This window comes from Lonchura striata, chromosome 11, assembly GCF_050655825.1.
Source record: "Lonchura striata isolate lonStrDom1 chromosome 11, ASM5065582v1, whole genome shotgun sequence".
NCBI classification, from domain to species: domain Eukaryota; kingdom Metazoa; phylum Chordata; class Aves; order Passeriformes; family Estrildidae; genus Lonchura; species Lonchura striata.
The window spans coordinates 15,275,121-15,288,735 of NC_140713.1; the positions used below are offsets into that span (position 1 = coordinate 15,275,121).

General features: G+C 37.8%; 1 long non-coding RNA gene across 2 annotated transcripts in view; it reads right to left on the reverse strand.

Annotated features, from left to right (window-relative positions):
• Nucleotides 1–13,615, reverse strand: part of LOC110484400 (uncharacterized) — a 240,712-nt gene that overhangs the window by 201,997 nt on the left and 25,100 nt on the right. For both annotated transcript variants that reach the window (XR_014957755.1, XR_014957754.1), the window contains one exon: nt 1–13,615. This exon is cut by the window's left edge and continues 62,280 nt beyond it; it is cut by the window's right edge. This is a non-coding gene — a long non-coding RNA (uncharacterized LOC110484400).

Below are 13,615 nucleotides of genomic sequence, written 5' to 3' on the forward strand. Positions count from 1 at the left end.
AATGAACTCTGCTGTCTCCTATTTCCCTAAGACATTGCCTTTAGATGGTACAAAGAGATCCTGGAGCAATTTTCCTACACATTTCAAAAGCATTAATCTCTCTCATCACAAATTTGGCAAATTCAAAGTTGGACGCAAATCTGAGAACACAACAGCTTATCGCTGTTTATGTTCAATGTTTTTTCTTTTCCCTTTCAAAACCTATTCTTATCGATATAATTACAAAGTTTTCAAATCTATGCTCTTATTTCTGCGATTTTCTGCAGAACAGCCTCCTTGCATTTTATTTCTGCTTTTTAGAGATCATCATAACAAACAAATAATCATAAATTAATCCAACTATGTTGTTATTACATCACGAATAGCAATTAGGATTAATCTCAGCTATGTTAGTAATCTAAAATTTAAGCATCTCAATAAAAGACAAGTCAATAAAGACAAGAATCTGTAAAATTGAGCTATCCTGTGTCTGAGACACGTGAAATGGAGTATTTTGACCTGTGGAAATAAGTCTTCCTATTGCTTGACTGTAAAGGAAACCTTGTAGAATCCTACATTGCTTACAGACTCAATTTTGAGTTACATAATATTAAGCAAGATAAATATTACTATTCTCATCTAATTTTAATTTTACTGTGGCTTTGCACCGATACTGAAAAGTTGTTTATTCCTGCACATGCAGTAAATATCTCTTGAACTTCTTGGCCTGAATCAAGTTGGAAAATACTAAAGTTTCTATTGCAAGAAGTACCCCATATTGTCATATAACCTCTTAGTAACAATTCTTCAACTACTGATTAACACAGTGTCAAAATATTACATTAGGAATAAATTATGGAAGGAGGAATAAATTATGAAATACATCAGTAGTTAATTCAACTATTATATCAAAAGTATTGTAGAAATGGGGATAAGTCTGGCTAAAGCAATTTTCAGTTGACAGAGATCTGTCAAAGGATTTTTCACTAGAAATAAGCTGGTGGTATAAACAAACTTTTGATCTTTTTTAGTCTTTCATGTTTTTTTCATAGTCTATCCAAATAATATAGAACAGCTTGTACAAATCATTCTATCTTTTGCAATTTGAAATAGCACAAGGAAGATTTTCTGATTTAAAAAAAAAATTAAATTGTTCCCAAGTAAGACATTTGTGTTTTAAAGAGGCCATTAGGAATTCCTAATACCACTGTTGCTCTGTGCAACTGTTATTTCCATCATAAATATGTCACAGGTTTTATTAACCAAGAGAAATGTGTGGTAGTTTTACCAGCTGTAGAGGATACTGTGAAACAATTTCATTGAACCAATTAAGTCATACTAATAATGTATTTTTCCCCCATTCTAAAGGGCTTTTCATTAAAGTTATTTTCACAGTTATTTTTTATGATAAAAAAGAAGTATATACACCAATCGACACATTTCAGATAACTTTGAGTTTATATTTTCATGATGCACTGAACATATTTTAACACTATGTTAACAAGAAGGATCAGTCTATACACAGCAAGAATGTTCTCTTTTCCTCCATACAGCAATTTATGAAGAAATTTCTTACAAAATGTGAGTAGTTTTAAGACAACAGATGGTGTTGTCTCAGTGCAAGAAATAATAAAACAGTGGATGATATATCATCTGTCTGTAATAACACCTGTGTAGGCACTTGACTTTCAGATTACTAAAAAGAGCAATCTAGAAACATCAGATTTGTAGAACAAGCATAGAGTGAGAGGCTCAAGAAGTGAAGACAGTGAATAAAAACATGTTTTTGTTGGAAAGAGAAATGTAAAAATATTTTAGAGACAGCCATTCAAACAATCATTTTTCAAACATCTCTAACTTAATTCTATTGCACTCTGACTTGAAGCTCTGAAACAGAATGATGGAATCCTGTAGCTATTTACTCTGTGCCAAACCAGACCAAGACTCGGGTTCTGTAAAGGTTTTTTTTGCAGCTGTAATTTTACTTATTCAGCCACAGAGGTGAATTTCCTCATCTTGATCAGCTGGATTGCTCATGTGAGCCCAGTCACAGTGACATTCCTGCAAAGTCACCACTCTTTGCCTGGCAGCGGGAGCTCCTAAGGCTATCCGGAAGAAAGATGACCACAGATTTTATTAGTAATCTTATTGATTTGGAATTGAAATAGAACACCTAGCCTCACAAAAAAGATTAAACTCTTTCTGCTTTGTTGACATTCTGACCACTTTATTTTAAGCCTGATTTCTCACATGTGAAAGAATTAAACTCTCAAAAGCAAATTTATCCTTGATTATGCTCTGTTAAGCACAGAACTATGTTTATAGGAAAACATGAAGACATACCCTATATCACTAGAATTCTGAATGGGAAAAATGGCAGTGTTCCATTTCCTTTTCTGTATTCCTTTAATATTTGAGAGCTTGTTATTCCAACATACACTCTTGGTGTTTTTCCATAATTCAAAAATTCTACATGTTATTTTAATACATAAATTTTATTAGAAAAAGCTTCCATTTGCCTGAAGTATGACTGAATGCTGATAAATTACTGTTGGTCTATAGCAATTTTTCCAAGCAGTCTCCATGTAAGTGTAAATTTAGTCAAACAAATCAAACTGTGAGTTATGTTCAACTGAAAATAATGATATCTACTGAGTGGTCAAAAACTGTTAGTAGCTATTAATAAATAATCCTCAGCTCATATGGTGATGTCAATCAGCACTATTATTTTACCCATATAGGAGGGGTTTAGTAAGGTAGAACTGCACAGCGAAATGCGAGTTAATCATCGTACACAGCACGGTATTGTCAGAGCTCAAGAATGCCTTTGATCCCTACCTCAGCTTCAGAGCATGGGGGTCACCCTTTTGCTCAGCATTCAAATGCGGTGCATGAATACCTCAACACATACCCAGAATGAATGACTGAGCTGCACTAGGTCACGGTGTAATTGTGACATTATCAATTATATAAAAAAAACTCTAAGAAAACCAGCTACCTCACATGTACACGTAGCCTTTTTCAATATTTTTTCATCAAAACTTTGAGTGTACAGACATACAGTGAGCATACACGTCAGTCAAAAGGATTGGGAGCACTTAGGAGGAGACGTTACGCTCTGCTGCACCCCTGATGTAAAACGAAGAAGTTTAGAGAGGCCTTTGACATAATGGACTTGACGAGAAGAAAACCTGAGCAGAGAGGGCACCTGGAGAGCCCCCAGGAGCCCTGGCAGCCCCGTGACATTTTCATACCCAGACCTGAGCAGCACCTAAGCTCTGCCTCTTGCTGCTGCAAGTCCCCAGCACCTCTGCCAGTGCCATGTCTCTCACTGCCCCGCTCCACTTGTTGAAACAACGCCAGCTATGGAAAGCTGATGCTGCAAACCAACAGCTGGTATCAAAGTATGGCAGGAAAGAGATAGGCTTGTGGGAAACAGCTCTCTGGGAAACGTGAGCTATCTAATAAAACCTGGCTGGGAAATTTTCTTTGAAAAGCCACTATACTGTGGCTGAATATATGCTCTTCAAAAAAGCAATGTGCCTAAGGATGAAGCCAGAAACTAATGTCTTTCAGAAATACACCTGTGTCAATTTCTAGGACAACATACAGATGGCATCCAGTCTGGTATTTTCCTGCTACTGAGCAAATAACAAATCTATTAAACTGTGTTAACATTGTATTAATACATATTAATGAAATAGATATTTGCACAAAATGTATTTCTAGAAGAAACAGGGTTATTTAATTTTAGAAATACAAAAACTGAATTCAAGTTTTAATGCTATCTGGTGGTACTAGGGATTTTGTGCCTAGGAGATAGCAAAAAAACAAAAAATCAAGAAAAAAACCAAAAAAAATGTGGAAGGAAGGAAAAGAAAGGTCACTCTCACAGTCAAAAGGAGAAAAAAATCTAAAATATTCCTGCTATTATAATTTAATTTGCTACAACGTTAAGCAGCTATTTATGTTGATTTGTAAACACAAAGCCTATATTTTAACAGAACTATGCTTGCAAAGTTCTGGGATATTAAATGGTTCTAATTCTATTCTACTTTAAGACTAGTTCAGGAAATGACCTCTAGCTAGATCTGGCCTTGTTCTATCATGCAACTAGATTTTTCTTACAGAAAATAAATTAAAAAGGTGTGACCTTGCTAAGGGCTTGCAGAGAAAATGAGGTACATCTTGTCACAAGCAGAAGAGCCTATTTGAAACACGGTTTGTTCAATTTGAAAAGCTGCTGCTTTCCTCAGATCAGAAGTTAAGATAAAGGCAGTTGGATGAAAGAGGAGAAACATTTCCAAGGGATGAAATTAAAGAGCTACACTGGAATCCCATTCAGTGACACAGTGCCTTTTTGTGTGAGGCTTTATCTGGGACGCATCAGCCACACCTTGTCCCCGCCAGGAGCAGCTCCTCACCCAGCACAAAGCCTGTGGCAGAAGGAGAGGATGAGGACTGCTCACCGGTGGCAGTCAGAGGACATTCTCCCCCACACAGCAGGGCATGGCAGAAATTAAGTAAGTCGCCTAAATATTCCACATTTTTCATGGGAGAAAAATCTAAGCCCTTGCTTCTCTCCATCTCAGCAACTCTCCTGTGAGCTCCGTGCTTCCCATCACCAACAAACGTGGCATCAGTGGGCAGCGTTCCCAGATGGCTAACATCTCTGCCCTGAAAATTCAAATTTTAAAGAGGTAGTAGAATAGCCCACCCAAAAATGGGTATTCAAACCTGTGTCACCTTTATGACTGGTATCTCACACTCAATTAACTTTTAATTTGACCTCCTAAAAACACACAGCAATTTGTTTGACACCGCCTCACCAGAATAGCTTATATTTAGTGTCCAAATCAAAATAGGTTTATTTCATTATTTCTAGTATCCTAAATAATTTCCTTGTTCATGATCACGAAAACTATCAGGTAGCAAGGCTGTGAGTGAGCCATGTCATTAAGTGGCTATCTAAGCCTGGCAGGAACTCAGGTTAGCTCTCAGCTCACTGTGGTCCAGCAGTAAACCAATAAACCACACAGGTTTATTCCTCCCTGCAGCTGCAAACCTGCAGCACCAGGAGCCCCTGGCTGGCTCCCTGCTGCCCCTGACCAGCACAGCCCAGGGGCACTGAGGGCTCTGGCTCTGCTCTGCAGCACAGAGCTCGCTCCCAGCACCCCCACACTGCTGGGGGACCCCGCAGGGAGCAGAGGCTGTCCCTGAGCCACCCCAGAGCCAGGCTGCATGCCACGTGTCCTGTCCCATCCCCTTCAGACTCCAAGGCTTCTGGCAGGTGGGATGGATCACTCCCACAGCAGCATTAACATATGCTTTTTCTTGCAGTGCTTGAAACATATTTAATCCCAAAATGATTATCAGGTACCCCTGCTTTTAGCATCGTAAAAGCAGAACCACAGCCTGAAAAAGATTGCCTTACAATTATCTCACAGCAGCTACTTAAGTATCACCCAAGCATATGTTGTGCTAATTCTTATGACCACATACAGTTTCATTTCACTTGTTCAGAACAAACCCTGACTGCGAACAAAGCTTTTGGTGAAGTGACAAGTGGAATTCCAAACGAGTAAGACAAATATTTCCTCCAGAGGCTAAACCTACTGCAAAATATTAATCTCCTCTTCTACACATCTTCACATGTCTTTGGTGAAACACCTGTCTGGAATTGTTAATAACAAATATTTTTCAGGGTATACACTTCAAAGACAGTACTGCAATGTCAAGCAGTGTAAAACTTTTGAAGTAATTTTAGCTAAATACTTCTGTGACAACTGTCTGAATCAATTTGTCTTAGCTGACTATATTCTGGTATTATAAAAACCTAAGACCTGGCTACCATCCAAAAAGCTAAAAATTTGAGTGAAGTCATAGCTAATAAGTTGGACAAATCAAACACACACACACACAGAAAATGATAATGTTTTAGTTGATTTAGGAAATGATCGATGCCCTCTGCTTTCTTAACTTCCAACAAAAATGCTATTTTTCCTTAAAAGGATTGAATGAAAGAAAAAAATTTATGCACTAAAGTCCAATTCAATAAAGCAACGAAACAGCAACAACCCAATATTAAGGAATTACAAAATGCGAAAATGAAGTCCTTTCTTAGCATAGCAAAATTTTAGTCCTTGGCAAGGAAAAGAATAAAGATTCAAAGTAAGATAATGCTAAGAAAGGATGGCTATTTTTAATTGCTGAAAAACCTCAAATCACAGGCAAGTAATAAGGCCAAGAAAAAGAAATAAAAAAGAAATGTGTGCATGTGTTGGAGGGGTGGGGGGAGTAAGGAAAGCAAACTAGGACTGGAGACTTAGCAAAACTTCTGAGAATTACTCACAATTGTGGTAGCAAAAAAAATTACCACCCGACAAAGAAGGTCAAGCTGACCTCAAGATTCTAAGTCAGGCTCTTGAAATCCTAAATCATACAAAGCGCCATCACTTCAAGGCATACAAACATAAGAGGATTAAGGTAAGTGTCCCACCTAAAAGCCTGAGAAAACAAAGATTAGTTTTAAGTACTGAAAAGAAACACAAATCATATGGATGCTCCATGCACAGGAAGGAATAATTGTTAGGATGTCTTAAGAGCACAGTAAAATAAGCACTACATAACATAAGAAAAAAATCCAGGTTTGCTTGCCACTTTTTGAGTGCAAATATACTCATGTCAAAATGTAACAAATATTAAAGGCTTAAAGAACCAACTCAAAACCCATTGAAGTCATGGTAAGATTTGTGTTGACTTCAGTTAGCCAAGACCCTCTGGTTAGAAAGATTAAGTAGAAGACAAATAAAACTATTCTTCCTAGGCAGTAAAACTGCTTCTCTAAGCCCACTGTACCTGCCTGAGTGACTTCAGTAACACACTTACCAACCCAGCCACACAGCAACAAAGGCTTTCCCTATAGGTAAACACTCAGAAACAGTTTATGCTAGTTATGCTCTCAGAGTCTTGGTCATACTTGCATTTATGTTAGGACAAAGTGTTGTGCCTTGTAAAGGATGACATTAGTTTTGGACGTTATTCTACAAGTTTGAATTGTAATGGTCATGTCTTTGTGAGACATCAAATGCAATTTGAGCACATGCTCCAAATTCTGTATTCATTTTCATGTCAGGGAATATTTAAAAATAGTAGTGATACAATTGTTTATGCTCCTAACTACATGGAAAGAAAAGTAATACCCATGATTTATGGGCTGACCAGCATTCCACCAATGAAAACTACTTCAAGAAGTTATTATTTAATTGAAGAATTCAAGCTTGAAAAAATTCCATTCATCTTCTTGTTTCATACTTGCTGGAAATAATCACTGACTTCTGGCATTACTGAGCACTTATGTTATCCTGTCTCTATTCCAAACCAACTCAGTAAGACAGAAGCTTGGACTAACCTACCAAACATGAAATTTTCAGATTGTGCGATTCATTAAAATCAACACTTGCACCTTTGTCCTGTACTAGTCAAAAAGTATCTACTGAGTCCTCTCAAATATCTATTTATTTAAATGCAAAAATGAAATTAAGGATCTGGGAGATCCCCATGTTTTTACAAGCATTTAGTCAACTAAAATACTCCCTGACATTAAACAAGTCACTTGCCAAGTGGTCTCTTTTGAATCCAGCTAAGAAGTGGATATGGGTTTTAGAGCTGAACCAGAAGCAAAGGGCTTGGCAGGTTCTATCACATCTGAACTGTGTCCCTGGTGCTGCCTCTTCTGTGGAAACTAATAAACCACGCTGTTTCAGAGGAAAAAAATACTCTGACAAGCAATTAAGTCCTGTCAAGTCAATAACCTTCTGTCATGATGACACTTAATGGGGGAAAAATTCCCTTTTAGTTTATACTTCATTCTTCTCACAGATTGTTTGATGAAAAGTCACCTATCACATTATAAGCAGAATTGTGTTTTTTTAAAGAATTAGGCACAGTCTTGGGTCAATTTTCCACAAGGAAATCAAGACAATCATGGTTCTACTGGCCAAGATGACCATTCACTGGAAATCATAACAATCTGTATTTAATAAAAATTAGTTTCACCTATCGACACCACACAGTCCAGACATTTAACTTCTCTTGTGAGTGTTTTCCTCCTAGTCCTATGAGGAAGAGAGAGGCTATTCTTAACCTTCAGATTGAAAAGCAAGTAGGAAGCACGTAGCTTAGAGGTACTTCAAGATAATAATCTCTCCCATTTACATTTAGAATCCTAAGCACAATCTAAAACTTGTTAACACCAGACCATTTTCAACCACTTTCACAACAACATTCTCCAGAATTTGTGTAAAAAGTTTTCAAGAGGTTAAACATTTATGTTCACCAAACATTAGGCTTCTGCTAGAAAATACTGATAATTATTTTAAAATAATTTTGATAATGTTTTCAAATAGATGTAGAATTCCCACAAAAGACTAACATAACATTATCTGCAGAATATTGTTTTTATAACACTAGTGGCTAAACAAAAGTAACTTCTTCATTGAATTAACCTGTCTTCTGAGCCATTCCTACTTGTCAGATACAGACAAAAGCTGCACTGTTTGAACCCATTTTGGCCAGCTGTTGCACAGAAGAACACAAAGTACATAAGGTAGCAGTCCACAAGGTCACAGTGCAGAGCAAGCACATATTCAGAGAGTTTTTCACTGCCATTTCCTACGAACCTTTAGCACAGGCAGAATTTCAATCTCATTACTAGGTCACCCACTGCTCTCACTTCCTCTGTCAAAGAACTTTCCATGGCAAAAGTGACAGCCATTCAACAGCTATATTGAGGTTTTGTTGTGTTGTGGGGAGCAGTGTAAAAACACAAGGTTGGACAAATAAATGCTTTGGTTCTTATCAGAATTGCTTCAACACCCAAGTGAAGCACAGCAGGAGCAGGACACCCTCCCTTTCCCCGCTGAGAGGAATGCAGCAGCTGAGGACTTGCACATCAAATTCCTGAGATGCTGCCAAAGGAAAATCAGCAGCATCCCATGAGCTGTCTCCTACCAAGCACGGCAGTGAAGCTCAGCCATGGCTGGGCCCAGCCAGAGAAGTGATGGCAGGGCACTGTGGGGGACACAGCTCTGCTCTCCCCCATTAGCAGGGACGCACAGCTCCCGTGGTGACTCCTCACAGGATCTGTAGCATCTCAGGGAAACCCCTGAAGGAAATGCAGCAGCAGAGCTATTGCCTATGGCGATGCTATGGAAAGAAGTGGTAGTGACAAGATGACATTGAGAGTCTGACACTGTAGATTAGCCCAGAACCATATCAAAATGACTTCCAGTTATCAGATCTAGATGACAATGAGACTCCAGCATCACTGTCATCTACACTGAAAAAATAAATAAATGCTATGCCACTAGCCACAGGAATGGACAGGCATTATAGATATGCTGCAGCAATGCTGTCTATGGCAAGGATGGTAAGAGCTTTGATAATTAACCTAAAGTCAAACTTACACAATTTTGTCTTTTTCAGTAAAGGGAAAAATATATGCATGAATACTATGATTAATCTAGGGATAATTCATCTTACAATCACAGAGCAAAGTGCTGGTAATTGAACAATACCAATTAGGTATCAATAAATATTGAATTAGCACTCATCATTCTGATGTGCAGAATGGCAAGGATGGATGCATCAGGCCAGTAAATTGGGTAGCGGATGGAAAACCTTCTGCATTCCAAATGCCCTCCTGTGAGTAGCATCCAGCAATCCTATCTGTAGGCATTAGGCACAAGACACATTAACAGTCAGCAAACTCAGGCTACGTGCAAGGGCAAGCACACAAGGGCTCTCTGCTACACTCAGTGTGGTACCCCCAAATCACTTCTCTGGCAGACACTGAGCAATAAGGCAAGTGGCACTGGTGACTGTGAGCAGACAGCAAGCTAGGAGGGGCAGCTGCAGTTATTAGGAGCAGTCAACGGCAATATCCTACAGGCAAGGAAAGAACACGCCCATGTATGGGCAGAGGAAAATAAAAAATACTTTTTTTCTTCCCTTTTTCCCAATAAAAATATGTTAAATACTAGGTTTCTTTTTCTATTCAAATAATTTTACCAGAAAACTGTTGTAACTGCTGTCCAAAAATCTCAATTTCTCTCCCTACAAAATTTTAGAAGAACTATTCAAATTTTTATTTCAAAGGAAAATGAGATGCTTCAGACTGACCACCAAGTCATTTGTCTTTTATTGCCACACTTGTTTTTATCTTTTTCCTTTTCTTTAAAGTCATACATGGAAAGTACAAGCTAATGAAACAATGATGAACATCTACTTCAATAACACCAAGAATTCTCAAATGTGCTTTGTTTGTTTTGTTTTTTCTGCAAAATTAACACATTAGAGACTATTTACCACTGTACAAAATTCCTTTCTTTATTTATGAAAGCTACATCTTTACTATCATGATGTGAAATGAAAAGCCTCCTGTACTTGTTGCATACAATTAAACTGCAACAAAAGCCAGCCCAAGCCATTTCACATTTCATAGGGCTGCAATTATTCTTTAACTGTTAGAATATGCTGTCCCCCAGGAGCTAATTACAGAGAACCTCTCATCACATACAAGAAACACACAAACAAATCCTTCAAGCACAAAGCAAATGTTCAACATTAAAGAGATGCATTCAGGAAGTCACACCAATCAGTTTGGTTCAGCTAATTACTAATCTGATTTCTGGAGTAGTTGCATTAGATAATTATGATGCCCATTCACAACTTGAAAGCCAGGACTCTGACTGATTATAATAAAGATCTAGGACTGGAAATAAAAGTAAGGGCAAAGTATGAAATATACATCAGAACGGGGCTGATGGGGTATGTTTGTTTATTGCCGGCACTTCCTTCGGCTCTTTGCTTTGGAAGGCCCCATCCAGAGTCTGCTGAACCCAGCAGGAAGATTTCCATTGATATTGCTGCCATTTGGACCAGGCCCAGAGTAGCAAGGCATGGCTTTGCCTTGCAGATTACATTCCTGAGGTGCCCGGGAAGGAGCTGCCATTGCTCGATTTCGGGAGCCGCGTTCCCAGGCAGCCGGAGGGGCCGGTGGCGGAGCCCATCCCGCGGCCACTGCCATCCTCCAGGGCCCAGACAGAGGCAGCCAGCTCTGATAAGAATTAAACCCTTCAAAGACTCCATTGTCAATGTGCTTTAACTCACATTTTGCTTGGTTTCGGCTTCTGAAGGATTTTTTTCTTCCTCCAGCAATTGGTTTGCTGGAGTTTGAGCATTTATAAAGGTGCATGACCCAGAACAAAAGGTACAATAATTCCTCTAGTTTCTGACCCAGCTGAAATGCTTAATTAGTCCACATTAGTAGTTTATACCTGAGACTGGTGAAAATTTGCTTGATGAAACAGTAATAATTATGCTTTATAGGAAAAACATTGTTCTAATTAATTGTCTGATAAAGTAAATAAACTGAGTTCAGTCATCAGTCCGGCCCTAAGTTTCTGCTCCCTTTTAAAGATTTCACCAGATACAAGGGAAATAGTATGTTAAAGCTCACTGACACATTTACAGGTATCAATTCATTGCAAGTGACAACCCAAGTACAGGAGCAAAAAATTAGGAATTAAAATTTAAAGGTTACAGCCTTGTACATCTCTCACCAACCAGAGTAGTACTACTAATCTATTGTATGCAATAAAATAAATAAAAAAAATGCAGCACTTTACCTGTCATTTTTATCAGTATCATATGTGACACCTGAATTTCTGAGGAATACATTTCTGGGCATTAAATAACTGTGAAATTTAAACGAATGCTGAATTTGAGGCAGGTGAACCAGCTTCAGCAGAATGTACTCAGTGGTCCTTTGCCAAGTTGGAGCAAAAGTAGAGATCAACCCCCCATATTTTAAACAAATTAAAGAATAAATGAAGACGTTTCAGCTGCAACTTGAGGTTCACATAAAACTCAAGAATAAAGATAATAAAAGAGATAAAAGCTAGAGAAACAAATATCAGAAGTAAATTTCCCCATAGATACTTGAGACTAATCAGCAACAGTTTCACACTGTAGGGTCACAAAACCTGTGTATGTCCTTGAGAGAGTTCCCCTGCTCAGCCCACTATGCAGGGACTGATCGTTCCACTTTGTGCACCCACATCTACAAAATCACAAGAGCAGTTAAAGATTTTTTTGTTGGTTAAACTCCCACACCCCCTCCCCCCCGCCAAAAAAAAAAAATCCATTCAGATTGGCATTCCTCTACCTGAGTATCTCAAATAAGGCAGAACTGCACTATTAAATTGCTTGCACATAGTCACGCTGGACACTTTTTTTGAAGCATTAAGGTGAAAGGGATTCTTTGTTGCTGTTAAACTAAATGAATGAGAGTTGCAAATCTGTATTTCAAAGTCAATAGGCTACAATATTTACAGGGCTGCCATATGTGATAGCTTAAAATTCAAAACTGAACGAAAATGGTGTGGGGTGGAAACTAATGTTATGGAATCTGAACCAAGACTACATTTATATTTCACTTTAATGCTCTAGCTGTTTAATCAAAATATGAATAAAAGGTCTAAAAGACCAACACGCAAAAATATCATAGTTCTGGAATTTAGCTTTAGCTTCCTATTGTCAACCAATTACTGTGTAATTTTTTCCCTGTGACTGAATAACTAACTGTTAGCAAATAATGAAAAGGCAATTACAGCAGAGCTTTGTTCATATTACCTTCTTCATTTTATTCAGGCTATAATTATTGTCAGTGCTGGAGGTTTACTGTACCATGTAAGTGGCACCAGGGAAGAAAATGGAATGGGCTGGTGCATGGAAAATTGCAAATGTCACAGCTACCTTCATCAGCACTGTTGGACTTCAGAGATTAAAAAAAATAAGCAGTAAAAAGCTCTCCACATACGTTTTGCAAATTCTGTACCTCAATCTGTAGCAAAGGATGATGAACCAGTAGAAGGGAAAAAATTCAAGTACCATGTTTGTTCTTTTTTTGTTCTTAACCTCTCCTGCCCACCTCCCCCCAACATTTTTATTACTATTTAATTCCCAGAGGAAAGCTCCTTTTTGCCACAGTGTGCCTGGAAAAAAAACTCATGGAAATATTCTTATAGCAGCAGTTCTCATTAAGGATGTCCATGCTGTTCTATAACACAGTGGCATATAAATGATGTATTTTATGGGGTTTGATCTTTTTTTCTTTGCCACATACAGACATATCCCTAGAAAAAAAAGAAAAAGAACACTGTGACTTGTGTGTGTAAATTTAGTGTGCCATACTTAGGGCCTGACATTGACCATTTATTTTGACTATTGTTTCTCTGGGCTTCTAGTGTATATTAGAAATGATAGATACAAATCAGAAATGTGATATTTAATTTTAACTTTTTTTTAAAAAAGAAATAACCTTCTTGTGTATCATTCACATGGTTTTTTATTTACATTGTTGTTTACAACAGATAAACTCAGTAAAACTATATTTTATGCATTTTATTCATGTGCAGTCTTGCAATTACTTTTAAAATAATGTAAATCATTATATAGCCAGTTAATTTTTCAGTATAAAGTAAGGCTGACATACATTAAAAGACATCATAGCTTGATGCTGACTTGTGTTTAAACTTGCTTCCAAACTGACTGGCAAATTTTGGTATAAATT